Source organism: Lepidochelys kempii, chromosome 2 (genome assembly GCF_965140265.1).
Source record: "Lepidochelys kempii isolate rLepKem1 chromosome 2, rLepKem1.hap2, whole genome shotgun sequence".
In the NCBI taxonomy this organism is placed as follows: Eukaryota; Metazoa; Chordata; order Testudines; family Cheloniidae; genus Lepidochelys; species Lepidochelys kempii.
The window spans coordinates 230,479,173-230,506,975 of NC_133257.1; the positions used below are offsets into that span (position 1 = coordinate 230,479,173).

At 40.2% G+C, this 27,803-nt stretch overlaps 1 pseudogene; it reads left to right on the forward strand.

Annotated features, from left to right (window-relative positions):
• The window catches only part of LOC140906177 (macrophage mannose receptor 1-like), a 54,634-nt pseudogene extending 44,234 nt beyond the window's left edge, over nucleotides 1-10,400 (forward strand).
• The last annotated feature ends 17,403 nt before the right edge of the window (nucleotides 10,401-27,803 follow it).

Sequence of the window (27,803 nt, forward strand, 5' to 3'; positions counted from 1 at the left end):
AACTGGAGTATACCTCCTGGTGGGTCTAGAACAGTCTACTAGTCCTGATCTTCTCTTGAGCAGTGAAATCTAATTGTATCTAATTTAGTTGTGGATCTGTATTGGGAATAAATGACTTCTAGGGATTAGGGAAATGGTACTAAACTCACTCTCACTTTTGGCCTACCCAGGTATGAATTCAAAATTGGAGACGTAAACCACTACTGCATTACTCCACTTTGCTTACCAGGCTACCCTCCCCAACCTCAAAATGTAGAGTTTTCAGTCAGAAGTATTCACTGATGTTTTGAAAATAACAATTTTTCATGAATGTTCAGCGAGGAAGTTTTTTCATTAATAATTAATGCCACACTACTTAAGTTTTGAAGACTGCAGATGCTTGTTGTTCACTGGCACAAGACAAATCTTTGCACCCAAAGTTTATCTTTGCATGTTTTGTTTCGTTTTTTTGCTACAGACCCTAAACTGTCTCATTCCCCAACAACAATTCCAGCCTCTGACTTTACCCGTTGTGGTGATAGTGGCTATTTAGTCATCCGTTCCAAAATGAAATGGGAAGAGGCACGAAAAAACTGCCAGGAGAAATCCTCAGAACTTGGCAGTATTTTAGATCCCTACAGCCAGTCATTTCTGTGGCTCCAGGTGTTAGAATATGGGGAGCCTGTATGGATTGCTCTTAACAGCAATGTGGTAAGAACAACAAATATGTTGCTGCTTCTCCAGGTAATATTTGAACTCTTCTTCCCTTTTTAAATGGTAGGAGCATCTATTATCACAAGACTGTTTTAGCTGCACCCTTTATGGTCTCACACTGAGCATCTGAAACTTCTATGAAATCCTGTCAGAATGCAAGGATGAGACCAGCAAGACATGAAGATGAGGGAGGCTACAGAATACGTGAAGGAGACAAGCAACAGGAAGTTATGGGTACAAGGTGTGGTGGAAAGACATAAAGCCATAGAAATGGGAAAAGGGAGAAACATAGAGGAGAGCAGCGAAGCAGTGGGTGAGGGCAGCCTTTGAAAGACTTGGTAGGTAAAGAAGCAGACTGTGTGGAAAAGGAAGAGCCACAGAAGTACAGGTAGGGGCTGAAGACCAGCAGCAGGTAAAAGAGGTCATTTTTGTTTATACCACTTCTTAAACTTAGTGAACAGTAGTTTAAACTCTTCCTTCTCTGTTGTGTGTTTGTTTATCCCAGTGGGTAGCTCTGCATGTCACACATCTAAGGTTCCCTAACGGCTACTTAAAAAAAATTCCCAATGTAGACTCTTTTGGATTCTTTCTTAAATATACAATTTACAACTTCTCAGCTTCCTAAAGAATTTCAGCTATAAGGGCTGCAACCTACTTTGTTTGTATTCTTTTATAACCTACTTTATTATTCTAGCTTATTTGTTCAGCACACTTCCCCCCTTGTACAGTTCCATAGTAATGTAGGTCCTATATAAATAATAAATTTATAATGTGATATTACTAATCTTATTATTTCTGTGCTGCTGACAAGAGGTGCTCACTAGTACACTTCAAATTTTAAATTATATATAGATTCTATACTACTTTAATACTATATAATGCTATAATTATGCTAAAAGCCACCCTTGAATTGATTTTGCTTCCAGACCAATGGCAATTACAAATGGATGGATAAATGGAGAATGTGTTATTCTAAGTGGGCCAGTGACGAGCCAAAGCAGACAATACCTTGTGTCTATCTAGACCTTGATGGAACCTGGAAAACAGCATCTTGTGATCAAAAATTCTTCTCTGTCTGTAAACAGTCTGATGGTAAGCAATAAAATTTAACAATTTGCATTGTGGAGCCTGGAGATTCATTTAAATTCACTGATGAGTTGTATTATAAGCATTCGGAAAAGAACCCAATCCTAAACCATAATACAAGATTTCGAGGCTATCAAGTTCTAAAAACTCAAAATTCTTCCCAGAAGCCAATCAGTTTACTCACTATTAAGGTCACTCTTCAGTTCCTTTGGACCTGAGCAATCATCATGCTCTACACGTAGGTTATTTCAGCATCTGTCCAGGGTAATGGAGCTCAGAAGTATACTCTACATGACCTCGAACTGCAAGCCAATGCAAACATTTCTTCAAAATAAACAAAATTGTTTAATTGATTAAATCTTTTATTATATGAGTTCCTGGACATAAATAAAACCATATTGCTCTACAGTGAGGGACAATATTAATAGTTATGTTTAGTTTAGAATTGGCTTAAATTTTTCTAAAAAATATTTTTCAGTGAGAAATGGGTTTTGTCAAATAGTCCCCCCCCTCCTTTTTTTTACAACTAAATGTTTTTTCAAAAAAAATTAAACTAAAATTTTTTGGGGGGAAAAGGAAGTTTTTGGCATATTTGAAATTTTTCATTGTAAAATTGTGTGGAAATTCCCACCTTCTCTCAGCTTTTTACTGTTTCCCCCCACTGAATAGGTGAGAGGAAAAGTTGAAAAGGTGAGAGAGAAAGTAACACTTTTACTTTAAAGCCTTATTACGAAAAATTTTCATTTTTAACCGTAACACTTTCTTTGCCGTTTTTAATTTTCATTTTAAGTGAGAGAAGATCATTTGCTCCCAGTGGAAAAAAATATAAAATGAGTTTTCCCCACTTTTTTTAAAAATCCCCATACCCTTTCCATCCCCCCACCAAAAAAATAATGCCCCAAATCAAAAACCCTTGAAGATCAAAGAAAACAAAACTAAACAAAATTATACCTTTTCTAGTTATTTTTATCATTTATCTAAACAATCACTCCCAAATCTACTTGGCCCATTTAATCAATCTGCAAAATAAAATAATAATAAAATAAATAATATGGGCCCAATTACCCCTTGCCATAGAAAAACCCATTCATTTAGATAAGTAAGTTTTATTGTGATTTCAGGATTTTAAACTTCATCTAAAAGAATAATTACAATCTCCATCTCCCTAACAAAGTTCAGGAAGCTGGGATAGATGGTTTAGTTTTGTGCCATTAGGATATAATGGAAAAGCCAGGTTGGTTGTGGTTTCACAAAATCTTGTCAGACCATTCATAAAAGTAATATAGTTTCTGTGGTCCAGCATCTTCCACAATTTTGTACACCTGGGCTGCTTTCCTCTCTCTGCAGTTCAGACAGAAGCACTCCTTTTGCTCCTCATTCTCACAGATGTACCTGGAGACAAAAGATTCCCCTAGAGAAAATACTGGAATTGAGGTCTGGGGGTGAAGTTCAGAGGGATCTCAGCCCCCCCAAATCCACTGAATGACAGAGATCGCGTAGGCCTCCACCCAGAGCTGAAGCTAGGGGACAGGATTTCGTATTTCAAAGAGGAATGATTTTCATTGACCACAGACAGGGAAATAGTGAGCCAGGGATACTCCCATGAGCTAATACTCCCACATGCCATCATTACCAGAGATCCTTTAAAACACAATCTGATCCAGAATGAAAATATCTCATCTTCTGGATATGGGAGTGATAAAAGCATGTTTTCTCATAAGAAAGGTTCTCTGGATTCTGCACCATCATCTTCTTCATTGTACAGAAACTCATGGGGGGTATCAGAACCATTCTCAACCTCCAAAGGCTGAAGAAGTGGATGAAGATGGTGGTGGTGATAACAGCCAGAGTCAGTCACAGGGAACTCACCTGTACCCCTTCCTGGACAACATTCTGATCACAGCTCCATTGCAATCAGCAGCACACAGGACCATGTCTAGGATGTTGAATCTCCTCCAGCCACAAGGGTTCATCACCAGTGCCAAGAAAAGTTCTCTGGCTCCATCCAGGAATTTATTTTCTTGCTCCAGAGCCATAGAAGGCCAACTATAGCACTATGCCTCCAACTGCTAGGACTTTAATATCATGTACATGGATCATGCCATGAAGATAATCACACATCATAAATCTTTAAGCCTTTATACTAAAGGTGTGGTATCACTTCCTGGAACACATGAGAGATCAAGTACAAGTTCCAGCACAAGTGTTCAACACCTTACAGTGATAGTCAGCCCATTACCGTGTCCACAAAGGCATGCCCATCTGCCTTCCAGATCTTTTAGTCTTCACAACCAATGCCAGCCTCAAGAACTGGCAAGCTCCCTTGGAAATCCAAACAACCTGGGGCATATAGAACCAGGAAGAAAAGGCTCACAGGATGAACCTCGTAGAGCTGAGAGTGGTGAAGCTAGCTCAACAAAGATTCCAGTCCATCCTAAGTAGGAACCATGTCCGGACTACAGTTGCATATTTAAAAAATCAAGGGGGAAACAAAGAGTTTGGCACTACAAACGAAAGCTGCGGAAATAATAATGTAGGCAGAACAATTCCTCTTTTCCCTCAGTGATTCACCTCAAAGGGGACCTGAACTAAAAGGTGCAAGGTGCCAACTCTAAGTGTTGCCTGAATCAGGTTTTCAGTCTCATGTTCAGATGTTCGGCCTCCCTTCAAACAATCTGTTCTCATATAGTATGAATAAAAAGAGGCCAAAATACTTCACAAGAGAGGCAGACCTCAGATCCATGGAGACAGATGTTTTATTGCACAGTTGGCCCAGGGCCTACTTAGCGCATTTTCACCCTTGCCACTACTGGGGAAGGTGGTCCAGAAAATACAATGAGAACGGGCGATGGTAATACTGATAACTCCTCACTGACCAAGGAAACCTTGTTTCTCAAACCTGATAGAGCAGACACTGGACCCCAAATTCCAGCTTCAATGGAGACCAGACATCCTCTTGCAAGGTCCTCTTCTTCATCTGGACCTGAAACGGCTTCAGCTAACAGCCTGGCTATTGAGAGGGAAGTACTAGAAGGTCCCATTCTGTTCTCCAGCATCATTAAGACATTGCTTTCATGTAGAAGAGTATCAACACAAAAACACCCTGTCTGGGCCAGATTCAACAACTGGTGCCAAGAGCACAAGGTGTATCCCAGAAATCTGGGAATTCCAACCATTCTTGACTTTCTAAGAATTCATAGACAGAGGCCTTCAGCCCAGCACTATTGCACATCAGCCCTTTGCACCATTGTACATTCATCCCAACATTATTGTCCGCTCTTAAGAGCATGCTATTCACAGGATTCTTGGGCTCCCTCACAGACAGGCCAAAGGAAGCCAGATTCCTCCAGTCTAATTAGCTAGACTGATAGTCAGTCCACTCTTCCCAAAATGAAACCTTCCACTAGTGTTGAGGGCTCTGACAAGCCATCTCTCTGAGCCTCTGACTTCAATGTCAGCCTTTTATTTATCAACTAAGACTTGTTTTTTAGTATCTGTCATGTGTGCCAGATGAGGTTTGGGGCTGACAGCCTTATCTATACCAGAGCCGTACCGCATGTTCCACAAGGAAAAGCTGGTGGTCAGGACATCAGAATCCTTTCTTCCCAGCTAAATTCGTCCTTCCATACTTCCCAAGAGGTTGTGCTTTGTTTGTTCTGTCCAAAATGACAATATCCAATGGAAAATGTGTCACACCATAGATGTCCGAAGAGTCTTGAAAATCTATCTCAAGCATACAGAATCCATGAGAAGATGGGGGTCCCTATTCGTGTCCTTCCACCCAATGTGCCAGAGACTCAGAGCTTCCAAGTCCTCCATAATTAGGTGGCTTGACCTGTGTATTGTGGAAGCCTACAAATCATTAGAGGTCCCTGTCCCAGAAGGGATCAAGGCACATTCCACAAGATCCATAGCATGAACAGAACAAGCAAGTGCATCCACTTCGGAAATTTGAAAAGCGGCCACTTGGTCTATCGTGAATACCTTCATTATGTACTACATAGTGGACCCTCCAACTTCTGTAAAGGCCTCCTTTGTCAGGAAGGTGCTGAAGGTGGTAGCCCTGAAATAATGCAGATCTTTGAGCAAGCTCACAAAAAGGGGGGATTTCTTTCCTACCAAAATTTCATGGCCACTACTTTCCAGACATCCAGAATTGTGGGAGATGCTAGGCTGCATAATGGAAAAATTCTTACTGATAATTTTCTTTCTGCTAGCAGTGTTTCCCATGATTCTACCCACTCTGGGTAGCTCATGAGTCATGGTCATATATTAAGTGGTTAGACCATCTTCCTTGGTCCAACGTAGTTATTTTGTTACTTCTAGAATATTAATAATGCTATTATGCAAGTTTTACAGCTCGGGAACAACTCATTGGGCAGCAAGCAGCAACAGAGGGGGCATGGTCAGACAATGGAGGTACCAAAACACTGATCTATCTCTGTGAGCTGCAGAGAGGAGAGCAGCCCAGATGTCCAGAATTATGGGAGACACTGCTAGAAGAAAGGAAATAATTGGTAAGAAATTTTCTATTCTTAACAGTTATGGCCCCTACTGATTCTCCACAACTCTTTGGAAGATGCCCTGAATCAGAGGAACACAGATCTTGGGTTCATTACCGCAGTCATTGCTACTACATAGAGTCCTCGTATACAAGAAACTGGGCCCAGGCTTCCCGAGAATGCACTCGATTAGGTGAGTGTCATTTTTTTAAAGAGTGAAGACTTAGACACATGTAGAAATAATATTTTTCAAAAAATAGTAATCAAACTTTAGATCATTAAAAAAACAAATTGATTTTTTCAGTGTTAATGCTTTTTATATATTTACACACCTTGGACAACAAAACTAGATTGATTAGTTTCACTGTCTAGTTTTCATGCATTAGAAATTTCAGAGTTGTTAAGTCACCCAGATCAGGTGGAAGACTTTCAGTTTTGGGCACCTCCTCCCAAGCTGGTGAGCATCTGCTAGTGGCAGAGAAGGGAAACTGGGGGAGGGAGGAAGGAAGAAAAGCACTCTAACCCTCATCTCTATGGGTAAGTCTGGGAGAACTGCTCAAGGATAACTCATAGAGACTCTGCCTAGATGGTAATCCCTAACCCACCCATGTTTGCTTAATTGTTCCAGTATATTTCTGTCTTCTAGCCAGATTTTATAATGGATTAAATATCAGACATTATATTTCTGAGTGTTTAATAACAATTTAATCTCAAGAGTGCATACAAAAATTTCCAGTAGCACTGCATATAGTCGCTGGGAAGCAATAACTGTGTTGAGCAAATAGCAAAAATGGAGTATAAACAGGCATTTTACTCTGCAAGTGTGTTAAAAATAAACCTCTAGAATGATTTACACAAATATATGTAATTTAGTCACGAGGAAAAGGGTAATTTTACACTAACAAGCAAAATGCAAGAAGAGCTGTATTGTGCCATTGTACCCCACGCAGAACTCCCATTTGCTACAGTGGATGTTTTGTGCAAAAATCAGTGATATGACACAGCCTCAAGAATTAATTGCTTTCAGTTGTTCATAAAACTTAGAAAAGAAGCTTTTCTCCCAAAAGGCAGATTTGTTTCAATTATGCCTTGTTAATGCTTTTTTTCAGATGCCACTTTGGCTTCTATAGAAGACCATGCTGAATCCATCTTTCTGTCACATAAAGCCACTTGAAAGTAAAACAAGCAGCTTTTGGACAGGAATGAGCAAAAATGTGAATGGTAATTTCTTAACTTTCAGTATTCAATAATATAAATAGACACATATGGTGTAATATTTCATACCTTAGGAAGTTATAACATATAAAACAGATATTAAGAGACAATATTACACATTTTGTAGTATATATTTTAATTTATTTATATGCATACAGCGCTGTAACTAAAGTGTTTATTAGATGTCTATAACAAGTTATTTTCCTTACCATAGTTTTCTCCCTATCCTTAACATTAATCAGCCATTTTATCTTAATTTTAAAAGGAATCTTGGAGGATTAGCTTTTATCCCCCAATAAGACTTTCCTGAAATGTTTTAAAAAACACATATTTGAGTTCAGTATTACAGTTTTAACCCTGTACTGTGCTTTTTGTCAATAAAATTTCTGCTCACTTTAAGATTTTCCTATTGGCAACAATCCAGGTCCAGATTAAAGTGCCAGCCTTGCTTAGAAGATGGATATTTTTCAAATGACTCATTAATCTGTAATAACCAATAGGAATTTAGATCTGCTTGTGAGGAAAGCAGGATATGGGGGGGATGAAGTCAGAAAGATAAATAGCACAATGAAAATATGGAAGGGAGATAGACAAGAATAAACGCTATGTGAGTATATGAGGAACATAAAGACATTTTTTCCCAACAATTATTGCATACACATATCACAGTTTTTCTTCATACTTAAAATGGGAAATAATTATTGTAATGATGTGCTCTGTTTGGCAATTCCTAATCACTGTAGCTTTCTTAGACATAAGTTTGTAATTAATATATTATCTAATACAACATTCAACTATGATCTGATCTGTCCTATAAGACACATTTCCCTGAAACCAAAAACTCTAAGTAAAATGACTCAATCTGGATGCAGACCAGAGAAGGAGAGAGGCTACTTACTAGTACATTTGGTCAAGTAGTGATAGTCTTGGTTTGGTGATTAAATCAAAGCTTAAAATGTCTGGTGGCTGACAGAATGGAGGAGTCTTTTACAAATTCTGGGGCTCGATCTGTTGATATTTCTATTCTGGTATTTTAAATACTTCTAAGCCTTTCAACATGTTCTTTCAGTCTAAACAGTTGACCCCATATATTTCCTTTTAACATTAGGTCAGTGGTTATGGAGAGACAACACTGCAATGGATTTTGTCAACTGAATTGAGGGAGAGCCTTCAAGTTATGGTAATGAGAAGTGTGTCGAAAGGTATGCATCATCTGGGTACTGGAATGAGGCTCAATGTTCTTACAAAAGAGGATATATTTGTAAAAAATCAGAAAGTAAGTGATATTTGCAATATATTGTGGTTCTGGTTAATAATGTGTATAATGGGTGTATACAATAAAATGCATGCTGCACAGTATTATACCAGAGCACAGGCTCTGCTATAGTCAAGATATGTACGTATTACAGATATTGTGTGTGTGTTTATATATATATAAAATATATAAAACCATACATATTGAAGGTGAAGTCAAAGATCACTTCATTAAAGGCAGGTTTCAGAGTAACAGCCGTGTTAGTCTGTATTCGCAAAAAGAAAAGGAGTACTTGTGGCACCTTAGAGACTAACCAATTTATTAGAGCATAAGCTTTCGTGAGCTACAGCTCACTTCATCAGATGCATATCGTGGAAACTGCAGCAGACTTTATATATACACAGAGAATATGAAACAATACCTCCTCCCACCCCACTGTCCTGCTGGTAATAGCTTATCTAAAGTGATCATCAGGTGGGCCATTTCCAGCACAAATCCAGGTTTTCTCACCCTCCACCCCCCCACACAAATGAATTTGCGTCCATTCAGGCAAGCCTCCAATTTTAGAAAGCACTTAAGCATGTGCTCAAGACCCATAGAGAGATGCTTAAAGATAAGACCATGCTAAGGTGCTTTCCTGTGCTGGAGTCTGATGCAGGAAGTACTGAAATCATGCAAGATCCTGATTTCCTGCCCATATCTCAACTGAAGAGAGTCTGATACTTACCAGAATTAGACAGCCAAGCGTTCTGAGCTTCACACATTCTTAGCTCCATCTCTTAAGGAAGTTCAGCAGCACCAAAAGCAGAGTATGTGGAATCTTCAGCTTTTCATGCTTATGGGATGGCACCATCAGGACCATCCATGTGAGTGTATCTGGAATAAATATCTTGCTTTATTTCTTTTTGAAAGGTATTAAAACAGTATTGACTGAGAAGCCACCAGAGAGGAAAGGTATGATTATTTTCTTTTTAATTAAAGTAAGGAGAAACCTAAATAGAGTAAAAGCATAATAATTATTTAAAGTAAGTTTCTGGACAGTATAATTATTACTGATAGCATTTAAAAATAATAAATCCATATGCATTATTTGTATCTAAATACAGAAAATTGGCTTTCATTTTTAATTGTGGTGTTTAATATAACTTATTATACTTCTCCTTCATCTCTGTTAGCAAAATATCTCCATATACATATGTTCATAACTTGATTTTTAAAACTGTGATTAGCAATATCAACTTCCACATTCCCGGAATCTCTCATATTATTCTGGTGTCTAGGAATTGCTTTGTGTTTATTTACAGGAGAGGAAAAGGATGAAGAGGTTTCTGGATCCTCCACCAAGGTCACTTGGCTTGTAATTATTCTGGTCATTTTGATTCTAGCAGGATCTGGAAGTGCAGCCTATTTCTATGTCAAGAAAAAAAAACAAGATCACTTCTTACCTATTGTAACTCGAATGAGTGATACAAAAGAATCTGTTGATAACCAGGAGCAAGATGAGCATGCTGTTGCCTAATGGGATAAAATGATTGAATAATATATCTAATATTAATAAAATTATGCAATTGGAATAAATGAAATCTTAGGCCAACATTGCTTTTTCTTACCAAAATAGTAGTCTGTTTCACAATCCCTGCATATATGTATACTTAACATAAATAAAATATACTGGTAGACATGATTATTCCTTTTATAGTCTTGAAGATTTTCTAGATCTACAAATTTCAATGTCAAATAAAACATAGTATGAACTATTTATCAAGTGGGCAAATGCATACATTTCAGAGATCTAAAATGAACCACACAGCAAGGTGAACTAGCATTAAAGCATCTTCAGGTTTTACAGAAATCTGATCTGCCATCATTCGTAGAGACATCCTGTTCATGCAAACAGTGAGAATTCCCTCTGCAAAGCACCCTGCCAACTTCAGTTCAAAGAACCAGCACATTCTTTTAGGACTGTATATCAGCTCTAAATACAAAAAACTCTGAATGAAATCCTGATTCCATTGAAGTCAATGATAAAACCATTGATTTAATGGGGGTCAGCATTTTGCCCTGTGCAGTTGTTTCAGTTAGGATAACTTTGGGATATCCATATCTACATCTCTAGAGAGAAGGAATACAGTAGCTCTGCCTTTATGTTAATTTTCCCCACTCTTTTAGTTCAGCATTATCAGTAATGTGCAAAGACTGAAATATTTACAGAAATCAAATTATAAAATCATATCAAACTTCAGCCACATGAATTAAAATATTTCCCCCCATCAATATATAAATAAATGTGTGGAAGCCAAATGTAAATGTTCCTTCATTCATGCCTTCAACTCATGGTGTTTGAAATGAGACTGTAATTTTCTATAACTTTGCATTTCTATAATAGTCTGTGAATATGAACATTTTCCTATCAACTTCAAATTAACAATAAAAATCATTAAGAAAATGATCTGTCCATTAGAGAATAATACTTGGGACTGAGTTTAGGATGCTGAGGTGCCACTTTTATATGATCTAGTGATCTATTTGTTTGTGCTTTTGGCCTCGTGCAGCATACAGGTCTCTAAATTAGAGAAATAAAAAGGATTCACAAATAATTTGTAATTAAAGTGTTTCCATGTTTCAAGTTGACTTGTTTGTGTATTTCAGTATAGGCCCCCCATGACTTTCCAATCAATTGGATGCTATAACAACGCTTGGCTTGAGATGGTATGGGCCAGTATGGCATACCAGCATTTTGCTGTAATAGGCCTGTTCTTGGCTTCTTTTACCTTTCTGTAAATTCCAGGACTTCTGTTCTCTATGGCGTGTTGTAGAATGGCCTTTCTCTAAGTAACAGGAGGGGAGCTCAGCATCAAGGGGTCTGAAGAGAAAAACCCTCAAATGAGAATGCTCATCTGAAGAAGGAACTATATGGGAAGCACGTGCTCATCAAAATACATCTGCGGTGGGGAACAGGTTTTCTCTTATGCAACTTTGTGGATATTGTGATTAGTCAGAATACTTGCTTTGTCCCTATGGATAAGTGACAAGACAACCTTGACAGACAGTCCTTTGCTCTGGTACTCCTTTACTCTGCAGTTCTTCTGAGCTCACGTCTGGTCACTCTTCAGGTATGGTGCCAGAAATGTGCACAAGACTTGAGCTATGAGGGACCCTTGACTTCTTCAGGTTTGTGGCTCTGGCCTGTCCCTTTTGTGGTTGTCATAGAATCTCAGAAATGTAGGGCTGGAAGGGACCTCAAGAGGTCATAAAGTCCAGACCCCTGCACTGAGGCAGAACCAAGTAAACCTAGACCACCCTTCACAGGTGTTTGTCTTACCTGTTCTTAAAAAGCTCCAGTGGTGGGGATGTCACAGCCTATTCCAGAGCTTAACTACCCTGATAGTTAGAAAGATTTTCCTAATATCTAACCAAATCTCCCTTGCTGCATATTAAGCATATTACTTCTTGTCCTACTTTCAGTGGACATGGACAGAAATCAATTGTTCTCCTCTTTATATCAGTCCTTAACATATTTTAAGGAGTTATCAGGTCCTATCTCAACCTTCTTTTCTTAGACTAAACATGCCCAGTTTTTTTAACCTTTCCTCACAGGTCAGATTTTCTAAACCTTTTTTCATTTTTGTTATTGTCCTCTGGACTGTCTTGAATTTATCCTCATCTTTCCTAAAGTGTGGCACCCAAAACTGGGACACAGTTCTCCAGCTGAGGCCTCACCAGTGCTGAGTAGATCAGGACAATTTCCTCCCATGTCTTACATATGATATTCCTGTTAATAGACCCTAGAATTATATTAGCCTTTTTCACAACTGCATCACGTTGTTGGCTCATATTCAATCTGTGATCCACTATAACCCCTAGGTCCTTTTCAGCTGTGCTACCACTTTGCCAGTATTCCCCATTTTGTAGCTGCACATTATTCCTTAAGTGTAGTACTTTGCAATTGTCTTTAGTGAATTTCATCTTGTTGATTTCAGACCAGCTCCAGCTCCTCCTCACTGAGGGTCATTTTGGGGGCTGGCTCCCACTCATCACCCTCACAGTGCACGCAGCCAGGGCGCCCCTGCATACACAGCCCTGGGGTGGGGAGGCTGGAAGCAAGGGCCAGAGAGCAGCAGGGAGTGGGGGGAATAGTAGAGCTCCCAGCTCAGCACGGCCAGGGGAGAAGGGGCACCATTTCGGGAGGGTTGGGGGGAGGCATTTGTCCCTGAGTTTTGGTCCCAGAGGTCTGCTCGCGGTGTACACCCCAGACCCAGGTGGAGCTCTTAACTGCAGTGCTTCACAGTCAGACCCCCTGCTCCAGGAGCCAGGATTCTCTGGCTACAGCTCCCACCTGCAGTCATTTTCTTCCACTAGGGAGGAAGGGGCTGGCTGCCTGCTCGTGTGGCTTTCGGTGCAGACATATGGCAAAGGCAATGAGCGGCCTGAGTGTGGCATGTAATGAGTTCTGCAGAGGAGAGGTGCTCCTCCCAGCTTGCACCCCTGGGGCAGGGAGTCAGTATTCTGTTTATAAACAGAGCCAGGGTGATTAAGACAAGAAAAGGCTGGTAATTAAATTAAATTAAATTAAAGGTCTAGAAGTCATTAGATGAGCCAGTCACTCCAGTTCCTAGATCTGTCAAACAAGAATCCCTCTGTATGGGGGGTGCTGAAGAGAGATCACATGGGATGAGTAGTATTATCAGCATGGAAGAAATACAGCCAAGGTCACATTCAGAAAAGAGGGAGATAGGAGAAGGATAGGTAGAAAGAAGGGCCAGTACCAAGGGAAGGGATAGCAGTGGCATAAAGAAGTTCCTACTCTACCTGTGGTATTTATGAGGCCCCAGCACTGTAGTGTCTGAGCACCTCACAATGTCTAACCTATTTCTCCTCACAGCCCTCTGAGGTAGAGCAGTGCTGTTATCCCCATTGTACAGATGGGGCACTGAGGCCCAGAGAGACTAACAGCCAGATTTTAAATGGTATTTAGGCACCTCGTGGGATTTTCAAAAGCGCATAGATACCTAGCTGCATCTTTGGGTGCCCAAAAACCTTTGAAACTGTCCCTAAGGCATTGGCCTGAGGTCATACAGGAAGTCCATGGGGGAAGTAGGGATATGAACCCAGGTCTCTCAGGGCTAGCAAACTCTCTCTCTGCTGTACTCCACAGACATCCTACCCACCATGTAAGTCCCCTTCAGTTTACACCAACTGGCCTCTCAACAGCTGACTAATATTACAGTAGCACCCAAAGACATTAATTAGTAGTAGTCCCCATTTTGCGATAGGCACCATACAAACCATTAAGAAGGTCCAGTTCCTGCCTCACAGATGTCAATCTAACCCTTATAATTCCATAATGCAGGCAGGTAAGTATTATTATTCCCATTTTACAGCAATGGGAACTGAGCTACAGCGTACAAACATAGAATGGTGCTTAAAAAAAACATACAGTAGAACCTCAAGGTTACGAACACCAGCGTTACAAACTGACTGGTCAACCACACCCTTCATTTGGAATCAGAAATAAGCAATCATGCAGCAGCAAAACATTTTTTTTTAAATCAAGCACAGTACGGTGTTAAATGTAAATTACTAAAAAATAAAGGGGAAGTTTTAAAAAAAAGATTTGACAAGGTAAGGAAACTGTTTCTGTGCTTGTTTCATTTAAATTAAGGTGGTTAAAAGCAGCATTTTTCTTTGGTATAGTAAAGTTTCAAAGCTGTATTAAGTCAATGATCAGTTGTAAACTTTTGAAACAACCATAACGTTTTCTTCGGAGTTATGAGCAACCTCCATTTCCGAGATGTTCAAAACTCTGAGGTTCTACTGTATGTACAAATGCTAAATAATAAGACAATTTTTTTCTGAACTTTAAAATATGTAATTTTCTTGGTTTGCTTTTAAATATTCTCCTGTGAGAACTACAACTCACTCACTGTAGTGTTATGTTTAAGAGCCTAAACAGAAGTGAAAGAGACTTGAAAGTGTCAGTTTCAATCCTGTTCACAGTGGTTTCTAGTCTATTATTATTTGTAATAGGGTAAAACACCCCTAGAGTCCCAGGCTGGTGCAGTATAAACTCATGCAGCCTTGCCCTAGTAGGATGTTTCCAAAACTTAAATGATCTGTATAAAGTAACTAGCCTAAATTATAGAATGTAATCTAGATATTTCTACAATTACTTTAATTCTTGTATTCAAGAGTTAGTAACAAAGTAAGACCATACATTAAAATTTTAAACCTAACTAGTGTTCCTTAAGTGACTTGCCACAAGAGGTCAGAACATGTCAGTATTAGAGCTGAGTGGGTCTAATATTTATTAAATTTTCTTTCTTTATATAGGAATTTATTTAAGTTTCTTTCTTTCTATAGATACAGTGCTCCTGTCAGCTAATTTCTAAGTTATTATCTGCAAAAAAGCTGGCGTTTTTCAGGTGCCTAAGTAGTCCCTAGAATCAGAGTTAAAGTTTCCCCTCCCCCAAAATGGTGCCCCTGTAAGGTGGTGCTTGGGCTGCGCTCCACGCTCTGGCCCTTCCTCCCGGGCCTCCCCTTCCACCCTGGGGCTGAGTGTGCAGGGGTGCCCGGGCAGCCCTTGATTTGACAAAAACACCAGCTTTTATATTGATGCTAAATTTCCATTTAATACATTTGAACCAATCCTCCCCCACCCCTAAGCACTTCAGCCAAATAATAAGAAGTAAGAATATTGGACAGCTAAAAGTAAAGTAAGAATGCTATTTAGAGAGATGCAAGATTTTCTTTAGACCCAGGAGAGGGAGCTATTGGAGATGGGTCTGAACCACATAAAGATAATACATAGGATCAAATCCTGCTTGCCTTATTCATGTGAGTATTCATGCTGAACTACCTGCTGCAATCACTGACAGCTGGGTTTAGGCAGTGGGACCTCAAGACGTGGCATCACAGAGGTTGCAGTAGAGAGGCCATGGCAGCAGAGAAGGCGCAGCAGAGTGAATGGCGGTGCAGTGATGCAGGGTGAATGACAGCAACTGTGAACCAGTTGCAGCTGTGGCATTGTTTGGTGCCTCCCCCTGGAGTGGGAAGTGAACTCACGTAAACGCACATGTGAACTCTGGGTGTTCGCTGACCAAGGACAGCAACTGGGAGTGGGGTGCAGTGGAGGGAGAGGGAAATGGTGTGTTAGAGGCATGTTTGTCAGACTTTCACACCACAAGGTAAGGAACTGAGGAAAAGGACACTGCCCTATGTATGCTGGGGTGGGTGCTTTGCTTATGACATCATGCTTTTGAATATGGTTGTGGTGCTTCCCCAAACTAATGGTTTGATTCCCTTTCCCTTTTAATAAAAGTTTTCATTTGTTATACACAGACTCAGTGCTTGTGAGAGGGGAAGTATTGCCTCTTAGAGACATCTGGGGGTGGTTTTAAATTTTCCCAGATTACTGGGAAGGGGCTCGAGCCAGTTCTGTTTGGTATTGCTAAGAGCGGGGGTTCTCAAACTTGGTTCACAGTTTGTTCAGGGTAAGCCCCTAGTGGGCCACGAGATGCTTTGTTTACCTGAGCGTCCGCAGGTATGGCCGCTCGCAGCTCCCAGTGGCTGCGGTTTGCCATTCCCAGCCAATGGGAGCTGCGGGAAGTGTGGCCACGGTTCACCATTCCCGCACTGCTTCCTGCAGCTCCCATTGGCAGAGAACGGCGAATCGCGGCCACTGGGAGCTGCTAGCGGCTGTATCTGCAGACACTCAGGTAAACAAAGCATATCACGGCCCAACAAGGACTTACCCTGAACAAGCCGCGAACCAAGTTTGGGACCTCCTGGCTAAGAGGAACCTCTAGATAGTGAACCTGGCCTTTGTTGCTGCTGACTTCACCTGGCAGAAGGGAACTGAAGGGATTTCTCTTAGAAGTCACAGTGTGGGGTGAGTTCCTTGCTGCTCTTGATAACATCTGAATATGTCTGTGACAAGGTAAACGTGCTGCAGACTAGAAAGGTTAACAGGTCCCTCCCTGCCTGTCATATGGCTGCTTCATATGGCGTGAAGTATAAAAGGAAGGGGAAGCTAAGTAAAGGGAAACCAAGAAAAGAGGTCTGCCCTCTCTTTATTGGTTACAGCAAGGAAAGCCTCTGGAATTATTGTCCAGTGTTTCACAATTGATTTGCTTTTGTTTTGTAGACACTAAAACAAGCCCTGAGGAAAGAGCCTTAAAAGACTAATGCGTGGAGCTTTATTTCCCACCCCGGCTGTGAAACTGCCCCCCTATTTACACTGTCTTTGTTTTCAGAGTAACAGCCGTGTTAGTCTGTATTCGCAAAAAGAAAAGGAGTACTTGTGGCACCTTAGAGACTAACCAATTTATTTGAGCATGAGCTTTCGTGAGCTACAGCTCACTTCATCAGATGCATGCCATGGAAACTGCAGCAGACTTTATATATACACAGAGAATATGAAAAAATACCTGAAATTTGTAGTAGTCTCTCCCAGAGCATATTGATGGGGAGCAGATCCTCCGGTGTGTTAACTGTCAGGGCTTCATTAATTTTTATGGAACTAAGAAAATTTATACTTGCTGAGGAACTGCCCTTGGTTTTTTATCAAATATACATATGTGTTTGTAAACAGGGTGTGCTGAATTCTTCCCTGACAGCTAGCTGGAAGGGGGAGAGACTTCAAGAGCAAACTGTAGTTGCTTAGATATCCAGCATATAAAGTGGTGTGCTGCTTAAAGTGATCAACTTTGGCTGGCGTTGGGTTACAAATCACCTTAGTATTGAATGCTGCGGTAGTGAAATGCTGTTAAAAATATTGGCAATATTGTGAATAAAGGGGAGCAGAATTGTGCTTAACTTGTCGCAAATGAGGGGGTCACCCTCATCTGAAAGGATCTCATTAAGGCAGGGGCTTGAATGCCAGAGCCCTGTGTAAGTAAGAGGGATGGGGACAGGTGTCCCAGCCAGGAGGTGTGGACCCCCCCGCCCCCAAGGGTCCTCCCTAGACTGTTTTAACCTGTCCCTACCCATTCAGAAAGAGTTAAATAGGTTTCATTAGGATCCTCTTTGTTATTTTAAATGCTCAATCAGAGCGGAAATCAGTTGTGGGAGGACTGTGTTTCTTGCCCTGCTTACTATGAGCTAAAAGTCACTGAGAGCTGAAATCACTTGAGATGGGGCAGTGTTTCTGCCCAGCCTGCAAAGAGCTGAAAATTACTAAGAGACTGATGTGCAGAGATCACAGCAGAGAGGCAGGTGGCAGCAGAAGGTGACTGGCAGTTAGCTGGCAACGAGCAGCCAGCAGGGTGGCTGGCAGAGAGGTGCGGTGAGCTGCCAGCAGGGCAGCTGGTGGAGAGGCGCAGTGAGCGGCCAGCAGGAGCAGCAGATGGCTGGCGGGAGCGGCCGGCGAGTGGCCAGCAGGGCGGCTGACAGGTGTGATGAGCCGCCAGCAGGGCAGCTGGTGGAGAAGGGCAGCGAGCGAGTTCCCAAGCAGCAGAGTGAGTAAGGTGCCTCTTTCCACACACACACCCCCGCCCTCGCATCCACCCAGGGTGGGAGGGGAACTTTACATAGTAAGACAGAAACAGTGTCTTGTTATTTTTCCTGTGAGGAAGCTAGTATACTATTGTGGGCTGTAATAACTAATATTTGCGACCAAAATGTTTGCTTCAGTGAACTTTCTCCAGCAAATTTTTTTCAAGTACATCAGAAGCAAGAAGCCTGCCAAACAATCAGTGGGACAACTGGATGTTCAAGATGACAAAAGAGCACTCAAGGAAGACAAGGTCACAGAGAAACTAAATGAATTCTTTGCATCGGTCTTCACTGCAGATGATGTGAGGGAGATTCTCACACCTGAGCCATTCTTTTTAGGTGACAAATCTGAGGCACTATCTCAGATTGAGGTGTCAGTTGAGGAGGTTTTTGAACAAACTGATAAATTAAACAGTAATAATTCACCAAGACCAGATGGTATTCAACCAGGACTTCAGAAGGAACTCATATACGAAAATGCAGAACTACTAACTATGTTATGTTAAATCAGATGGTTAGAGGATAGATAATATAATGCCAATTTTTAAAAAAGGCTCCAGAGGCGATCCTGGCAATTACAGGCCAGTAAGCCTAACTTCAGTACCAGGCAATTTGGTTGAAACTATAGTAAAGAACAGAATAATCAGACACATAGATGAACATGATATGTTAGGGAACAGTCAACAGGGCTTTTGTAAAGGGAAATCGTACCTCACCACTCTATTAGAATTCTTTGAGGGTGTCAACCAGTATGTGGACAAGGACAATCCAGTTGATATAGTGTACTTTGACTTTCAAAAGCCTTTGGAGAAAGGTCTCACACCCAAAGACTTTTAAAGAAAGTAAACATGGGATATGAAAGAAAGCCTTCTCATGGATCAGTAAGGGGCAGGGATGCTGGAATAATTTTTACAGTATGGGTCCTAAGAGCTATTGAACCAAACTGTAAACCCTGTATATAATGGAAACCACTTCAAGCCAGAGGGTGTGGCAGCATCCCTAGTTCCAGCACCTATGGTAATGGACTAAAAGACAGGGAAAAGGGTACGAATGAATCGTCAGTTTTCACAGTAGAAACAGGTAAATAGCAGGGTCACCCAAGGATCTGTACTTAGGCCCCTAATGTTCAACATATTCATAAATGATCTGGAAAAGGGGATGAACAGTGAGATGACAAAAATTGCAGCTGATACAGATGAGTCTGTCCTTAATTAACTACCTCCAGCCTAAATCTCCCCTGCTTGCAGCCTAATTAGCTGATTGGGCCCACCTGGCCTAATTCAGCTCTTTCATAGCTAGTGTGGGGAGTCCATCGCATCACATGTATTAAAAAATGAGCGTAAAAGAAGTGGAATGGTTAATTAAAGGTGGATCCCAACATTCATAAGTCAACTTACAACTTTTTTAAAAAAATATTTATATATCATGAAGGAAGACAGAGGAACTGTGTTGTCATGAGAACTGAAAATGCAGGGGATTAGGGAATGTAGAGAACTGTAAAGAGAAAGCAAAATGTCTTTGCAAACAACTAGCTGAAACAGTGTCCTCCTCCTGTTCAAGAAGAAATTCCTGTCTCCAACTGCCCCAGAAATTGGGATACAAACAATATTAGTTCATGCTTTAAAGTATTAAATTTACAAACCAATAATGAAATTGATACATAACTGAAGCACACAGAAGTAAAGAGACATAATCTATATTTATATAGCTCCTTCCATCCAGAAGAATCCAAATCCATGGCACAAATATAAGATGTCAGGCAGAATATAGATAGGGATCACTGGAGCTGTCATTCCATCAATGAAAGAGTAGATTGTATGAACAGGACATTCTGTAAGCCATGATAAACATGTTCACTTTTATATGATTTGGTGTTTGATTTTGCAGTTCAATGAAAATAGCTGAGATTTCTTTCATAATACAGCGTATTATACTGTGTTATCTTGTAAACTATATTATTTGCATTTTGTGAGAGAAGGAAAACAAAAGAAATCATAGAATCATAGAATATCAGGGTTGGAAGGGACCTCAGGAGGTCATGATCCCCAATTAAATCATCCCAGCCAGGGCTTTGTCAAGCCTGACCTTAAAACCTTCTAAGGAAGGAGATTCCACCAGCTCCCTAGGTAACTCATTCCAGTGTTTCACCACCCTCCTCGTGAAAAAGTTTTTCCTAATATCCAACCTAAATCTCCCCCCACTGCAACTGCTTTAAGATCAAGATTTTTGAAGAGAAATTGTAGGAGTTCTGGCCACCATCAACAGCGATTCCTATAGAAAGAGGTAGTGGAAAAATCAGCAAGGTAAGCATCTGCACTGTATTGTAAATACGTTGCATAAGAATAACAAAAATGCTTTTCTGAAAGTTGGTTTCACTTGAAAAATGTATATATATGAAGTCACATTTACAAAAAACAGGGTCTAGATACTGCAAAACCTTCATGAATTAAACATAGTTTTCATGTACAGATTTCAGAATGTGGTTTTGGAATTTATAAAATTGGAATAGGGTTCTTTTTGACAGCATAGGAAAACTGACAATCAATAGGAAAATATTTAATGTGCCAATGCATTTATTTCTCACATATTTGTAACAATATTTACTGGATCATTTTTTCAGACAAAGGAGTAGTTAATAATCAACACAGACATTTTCTTTACTTAGAGAATGTAAAAAAAAAGAAGCAGCAAAGATTTTTTTTTTATCATTTGCCACCAAGTTAATTAATGATAATCCAATATTTGGGTTTTATTAATTTAGGTGGAATATATGGACCGATGGTGTTAAAGTAATGCAGTCACTGTCCAACACTAAACAGTGTTAAACAAAATTCAGGGTTTAGTATATAGAGACCTCCGCTTGCTTAGTACCATGGCAAACACACCATTAATAATCCTTTAAACTTTTTTTATTAAAGATACATAAAAGAAGGAAAAGTGGTTAAAATAGTCAAAATGTAAAGTATTAAGGGAGGCGTTTATTTTAACAACTGTTCTTGTTCCTTTTCCCTTTAGGTAGACAGTTCTTAGAAGGAAAAACTCCTTGTTTGACAGTCTCTTGATGGTATCTAAGGTGTCAATAACTGTCCTTTTGTGCAAAAGAGAAAAAGTTAGTTGAGATGAGTTGCAGCTATTGCTGTTGCTGCCGCTGTTAAAATCCAATCCGATTTCATCCCAAGTGGATCGGAATTCAGCTGGAGCGAGTAGGGTCGACAATGTGATCTGGGTCCCTGTCTCTCTGGCCTGGTCAGCGTATCTCTTAGTTTTAGGATGAAGAATGTCCAGGGTCCCAGGAGACAGTGGGGGTGCCAGCCTTGATAGCGAAGGTCACTATAGGAGCCTCCATCTGTTCTTCCTTCTTTTCCTCCTGAAGTCTCTTTTTTTAAGGGTCAAAAGGGAGTGATGGGTGGAATCACAGAATCATAGAATATCAGGGTTGGAAGGGACCTCAGAAGGTCATCTAGTCCAACCCCCTGCTCAAAGCTGGACCAGTCCCCAATTTTTGCCCCAGATCCCTAAATGGCCCCCTCAAGGATTGAACTCACAACCCTGGGTTTAGCAGGCCAATGCTCAAACCACAGTTATTTTATCTACCAATTAGGCTTAATATCTGACACACCAATTTTGTTTAATTAATTTCTGGTTCCACTTTTTCAGTTTTTACCAAGTATGATTTCGGCATAGTCCTTAGTCTCTCTGCCTGGCTCTCTTGCACCTGTTTATAAAATTAATTATTGAGAACAACTTGCCCAATTTAACATCAACATTTGTCTGTGAGTATCATAATGTAGGTGCCATGCACCAGAGTATTAGGTTTAAAACCCTAAATGATCCTTTACATCTCTACCACAGGTAAGATATTTTTATAGAGAGTCTTCAGAGTTGTTGATATGATGCAAGTCATAAAACTGATTGGTCATGATTTTCATTTACACTGTTACCTCACAAACCTCTGGCAGCGTAAACCCTTACTCTGCCAAAGTGGTGAAAAGGGGCCTCAGTATAAATGAGTTGTATGTGAAGACACATATCCTTTGTCTATATTTATATATTATTCTATGTAGAGACAATTTTTTTAGGGAGAAAGGCCTGTCACTTCAGCCTTTCATTTCTTGAATAAGTATGAGGGATTTGTTTGGAGTTATAGTTTTTTGTTTGTTTTTAATGGTTTATTAAAACCATTAAAGTGAAAACAAAACCCTGCTAAGATTGTTACATCTAAAAACCAATGTGAGCTGCCAATTATGATGTGATATGCAACAATGCACAGGTATTCTACATTTCAGTCATTTGACACACATTTTGATTGCTTGTGTCACACACTGGCACATTTAAAGGTTCAGGCCTTTAATTGCAGGCCATAGAATTTCATCCATGGATTCCTTCAGGGGAGAGAGATTATTATTTTCTAGTATGTAAATCAGCTTTGTAAAGTTCAATAATTTGTCATGGAGCTAGACCATATTTTTTAGAAAATTAGGAGAGATTTTTCAGAAGCATCCAAGGGGCACAAATCCACAGAAGAACTGTGCTCCTAAATCCTTATGCACCTTTGAAAGTCTCCCTTGCAATTTCTGTTGAAAGACACCAAGTGATGATAATTTACTACTTCCCTTGGTAAGCTGTTCCAATGGATAACTATCCTCATTAGTAAGAATTTATCTCTTTATTTACAATTCTAATTTTTCTACCTTCAATTTTCAGACATTGAGTCTAGTTATGACTTTGTGTGACCCCCTAATGTCAGATATTGTCTACCTCTGTTGGTACTTTTATACATCGTAATCAAGTTGCCTCTTTAATTTCTCATGAATAAGCAACATTTATAGAGCTTGTTGAGTATGGTAGGTTTGTTGAAAGATCTTAGAATCCATGACGTTTTTGATTTTTCTCAGTGTGAAAAAACACTTGTGTTTACCTATGGAGAAAGTGGAAAAAAACTAAAATACCCACAAAGGTTTTATGAAATAAAATACAAAACACAAACTACACGATTCATTTGGTAAGTATGTTTATTCCTTAAATATAAAAACTTTGGATGATAAACATGCAATACTTCAAGTGAATCACAAAAACACAATAATCAAGTCCGCAATTTACAAACTAGCTAAGAACTCCTTATTTGATGCCACAAGTGGTTGAGCAAAGCTACACGGCTACCATTGTAAAACCAGCATATCTAGAAATTACATCAGCAAGTTTGTCACCAGGTGAAAGACAGCTAAAGGAGAGAGAATATTTGCCCGTTTTTGCCCTGAGCACAGTGTCTGATGTCTGTCACTGACTGAGTCACATATCTGGAGCTGTAAAGTAGATAGAATACTCTTCAAATTAAAATACTGTACTTCATTCTGTTTCCAAGTAGAGGCAATTTGGATTTACCAGGCTATCTACCGCCTGCAAACTTCCACTTGTCTAGACTTCAAGTGCTGTACTAGTAGAAAAGAATAACTTGACCTCCATGACATCAATGGCAAAGGAACGTAAAAAAAATGCCTTCATCCCTTGCCAGTCCAGTGTGTCATGATGCATAGAACCATGGAACCAGGGTCCTCCTTAAAAAGAGATCTTTATTACACAGAACAGCTATACAAATAGGTTACCTACACAGCCTGAAAAAAAAGAAAAGGAGTACTTCTGGCACCTTAGAGACTAACCAATTTATTTGAGCATAAGCTTTCATGAGCTACAGCTCACTTCATCGGATGCATACTGTGGAAAATACAGAAGATGTTTTTATACACACAAACCATGAAAAAATGGGTGTTTATCACTACAAAAGGTTTTCTCTCCCCCCACCCTACTCTCCTGTTGGTAATAGTTTAGCTAAAGTGATCACTCTCCTTACAATGTGTATGACAATCAAGGTGAGCCATTTCCAGCACAAATCCAGGGTTTAATGTTGGTGTAGAGGGCTTCTACATCCATAGTGGCCAGGATGGTGTCATCGGGAAGATCACCCACTGAGAGTTACTAAAAGAAACTACAGCATTTGCTCAAGAAACTCCCTGAAAAAGCACAAGATCAAATCCGGACAGACACACCCCTGGAACTCCAACCTGGGATATTCTATCTACTACCCAAGATCCATAAGCCTGGAAATCCTGGGTGCCCCATCATCTCAGGCATTGGCACCCTGACAGCAGGACTGTCTGGCTATGTAGACTTCCTCCTCAGGCCCTACGCTACCAGCACTCCCAGCTACCTTCGAGACACCACTGACTTCCTGAGGAAACTACAATCCATCGGTGATCTTCCTGATAACACCATCCGGGCCACTATGGATGTAGAAGCCCTCTACACCAACGTTCCACACAAAGATGGACGACAAGCCGTCAAGAACACTATCCCCGATAATGTCACAGCTAACCTGGTGGCTGAACTTTGTGACTTTGTCCTTACCCATAACTATTTTACATTTGGGTACAATGTATACCTTCAAATCAGCGGCACTGCTATGGGTACCCGCATGGCCCCACAGTATGCCAACATTTTTATGGCTGACTTAGAACAACGCTTCCTCAGCTCTCGTTCCCTAATGCCCCTACTCTACTTGCGTTATATTGATGACATCTTCATCGTCTGGAAAAGAAGCCCTTGAGGAATTCCACCATGATTTCAACAATTTCCATCCCACCATCAACCTCAGCCTGGTCCAGTCCACACAACAGATCCACTTCCTGGACACTACAGTGCTAATAAACAATGGTCACATAAACACCACCCTATACCAGAAACCTACTGACCGCTATTCCTATCTACATGCCTCCAGCTTTCACCCTGACCACACCACACGATCCATCGTCTACAGCCAAGCTCTGCGATACAACCGCATTTGCTCCAACCCCTCAGACAGAGACAAACACCTACAAGATCTCTATCAAGCATTCTTACAACTACAGTACCCACCTGCGGAAGAGAAGAAACAGATTGATAGAACCAGAAGAGTTCCCAGAAGTCACCTACTACAGGACAGACCTAACAAAGAAAATAAGAGAACGCCACTAGCCGTCACCTTCAGCCCCCAACTAAAACCCCTCCAACGCATTATCAAGGATCTACAACCTATCCTGAAGGATGACCCAACACTCTCACAAATCTTGGGAGACAGGCCAGTCCTTGCCTACAGACAGCCCCCTAACCTGAAGCGAATACTCACCAGCAACCACATACCACACAACAGAACCACTAACCCAGGAACCTATCCTTGCAACAAAGCCCATTGCCAACTGTGCCCACATATCTATTCACGAGACACCATCACAGGGCCTAATAACATCAGCCACGCTATCAAAGGCTCATTCACCTGCACATCCACCAATGTGATATATGCCATCATGTGCCAGCAATGCCCCTCTGCCATGTACATTGGGAAAACTGGACAGTCTCTACGTAAAAGAATAAATGGACACAAATCAGATGTCAAGAATTATAACATTCAAAAACCAGTCAGAGAACACTTTTGGTCACTCAAATCTCTCTGGTCACTCGATTTCTGATCTCAAAGTGACTATTCTTCAACAAAAAAACTTCGAAAACAGACTCCAACGAGAGTCTGCTGAATTGGAATTAATTTGCAAATTGGATACAATTAACTTAGGCTTGAATAGAGACTGGGAATGGTTGAGTTATTGTAAAAAGTAACCTATTTCCCCTGTTTATTCCTTCCCCCACTGTTCCTCAGACGTTCTTGTTAAACCCTGGATTTGTGCTGGAAATGGCCCACCTTGATTATCATACACATTGTAAAGAAAGTAATCTCTTTAGATAAGCTATTACCCAAAAGGAGAGTGGGTTTGTGGGGGGCCGGGGGGGAGAGAAAACCTGGATTTGTGCTGGAAATGGCCCACCTTGATTATCATACACATTGTAAGGAGAGTAATCACTTTAGATAAGCTATTACCAACAGGAGAGTAGGGTGGGGGGAGAGAAAACCTTTTGTAGTGATAAACACCCATTTTTTCATAGTTTGTGTGTATAAAAACATCTTCTGTATTTTCCACAGTATGCATCCGATGAAGTGAGCTGTAGCTCACGAAAGCTTATGCTCAAATAAATTGGTTAGTCTCTAAGGTGCCACAAGTACTCCTTTTCTTATTTTGCGAATACAGACTAACACGGCTGTTACTCTGAAACCTTACACAGCCTGAGTTTGTCTAATCTAGCTTTATATATAAAGGGTCATATATTGTCTGGAACTCTGTACAGCCCACAGTGACATCTAGTGATTTAATAAAATACTGCAAGTATATATAATTACAGAGAGTACAACTACTGTCCTTTGACAAGAAACAATAATTAAAGTTGTGTTTATACCATAGGTGAACTATAAAAATTAGCAATATACCCCCCAAAATAAACTCTGTGGAGTGGTCAGAACAGTATTCCATAAAATGGGATGATATGGCACATGGATATTTTCTTAACTGGATTTCTCAAATAAAGAAAGGTAGGTTATTTTCTGTTTTAAATTAGAATACTAAGAAAAAGAACTCAGTTAGCTGGACTAATTCGAACTGAAATAGGTGAGAGCCTCAGAATCACTTTTTTCCATAAAGCGAGATGCAAAGGGAATGAAACACAATGGGGCAGAACATGTAGTGAGAGTTGATTCAGACCTCATAATTAATTTCTAAGATTACAAACAAAGGGGCATCTTGCTATTATATTTATGGTTAACACATTCTCTTTCTATAGCCTGATGAGAGGTATGGTCTTTTTCCAAAGCTCACGTGCTTAATTTATGAATATTGTGAGTGTAACAAAACAGGGACCATCTTCATTTTGTGCTGTTTGTTAATTCTTTGTCCACCTGGCTAGCAGAATTATCACGTACACATCCCTCTTTTGGTTGACATTTGTCCATAATATATGCAGTTAGTGTTGGTATGCAAAACACTACTTTTCTCCAGAAGTGTGTAATGGGGGCAGCAAGTGTAGTTCCCTGCACCCTGACAGTTGATTTGCTATGTGACAGTGGGCAAGTCGCAAACTCCAGGTGCTTCAGTTTCTCCTCTCTAATGAAGTGATGTACTGTGACGATTAAGTAACTGTTTGTAAATTGCTTTGAAATCCTTGAATTATAAGACCTATTGAAATGCAAAGTATTACAATATTTTATTATTATTAATGATGTGGGACTGGCAGCAATTCTCCTAGCTAGATTTCTAAACTTTTTATACAAGCCATCTCCTTATCCCTTCTGAGGAGGTATAATAGCTTACAACTCTCATTTTCTTTCTTACTATTAAGGGTGAAGGAGCTCCCCTGTGTCCCTGATACTACTTTGTCACAGCAAAGTTAGGGCATCATTCACTAATTCTCCATTATTTAATCTTAGATTTTTACCCCTTTTCATTCGTTTTACTTTTCCCATGCAGTATTTTCCAAAAGGTGACATGAAACTATGCACTCGGAGGCAGGCTGGTCTTGGTGCATCATGGAGTTTTAGTTGCTGAAATTTCTTTCATCTCCCACGGTTTTTCCTAAATCTTAATGCTGGTATATATCATAGCCTTTATATTGTTTTCTTGGGTCTATTTTCCCCTCCCCTTGATTCT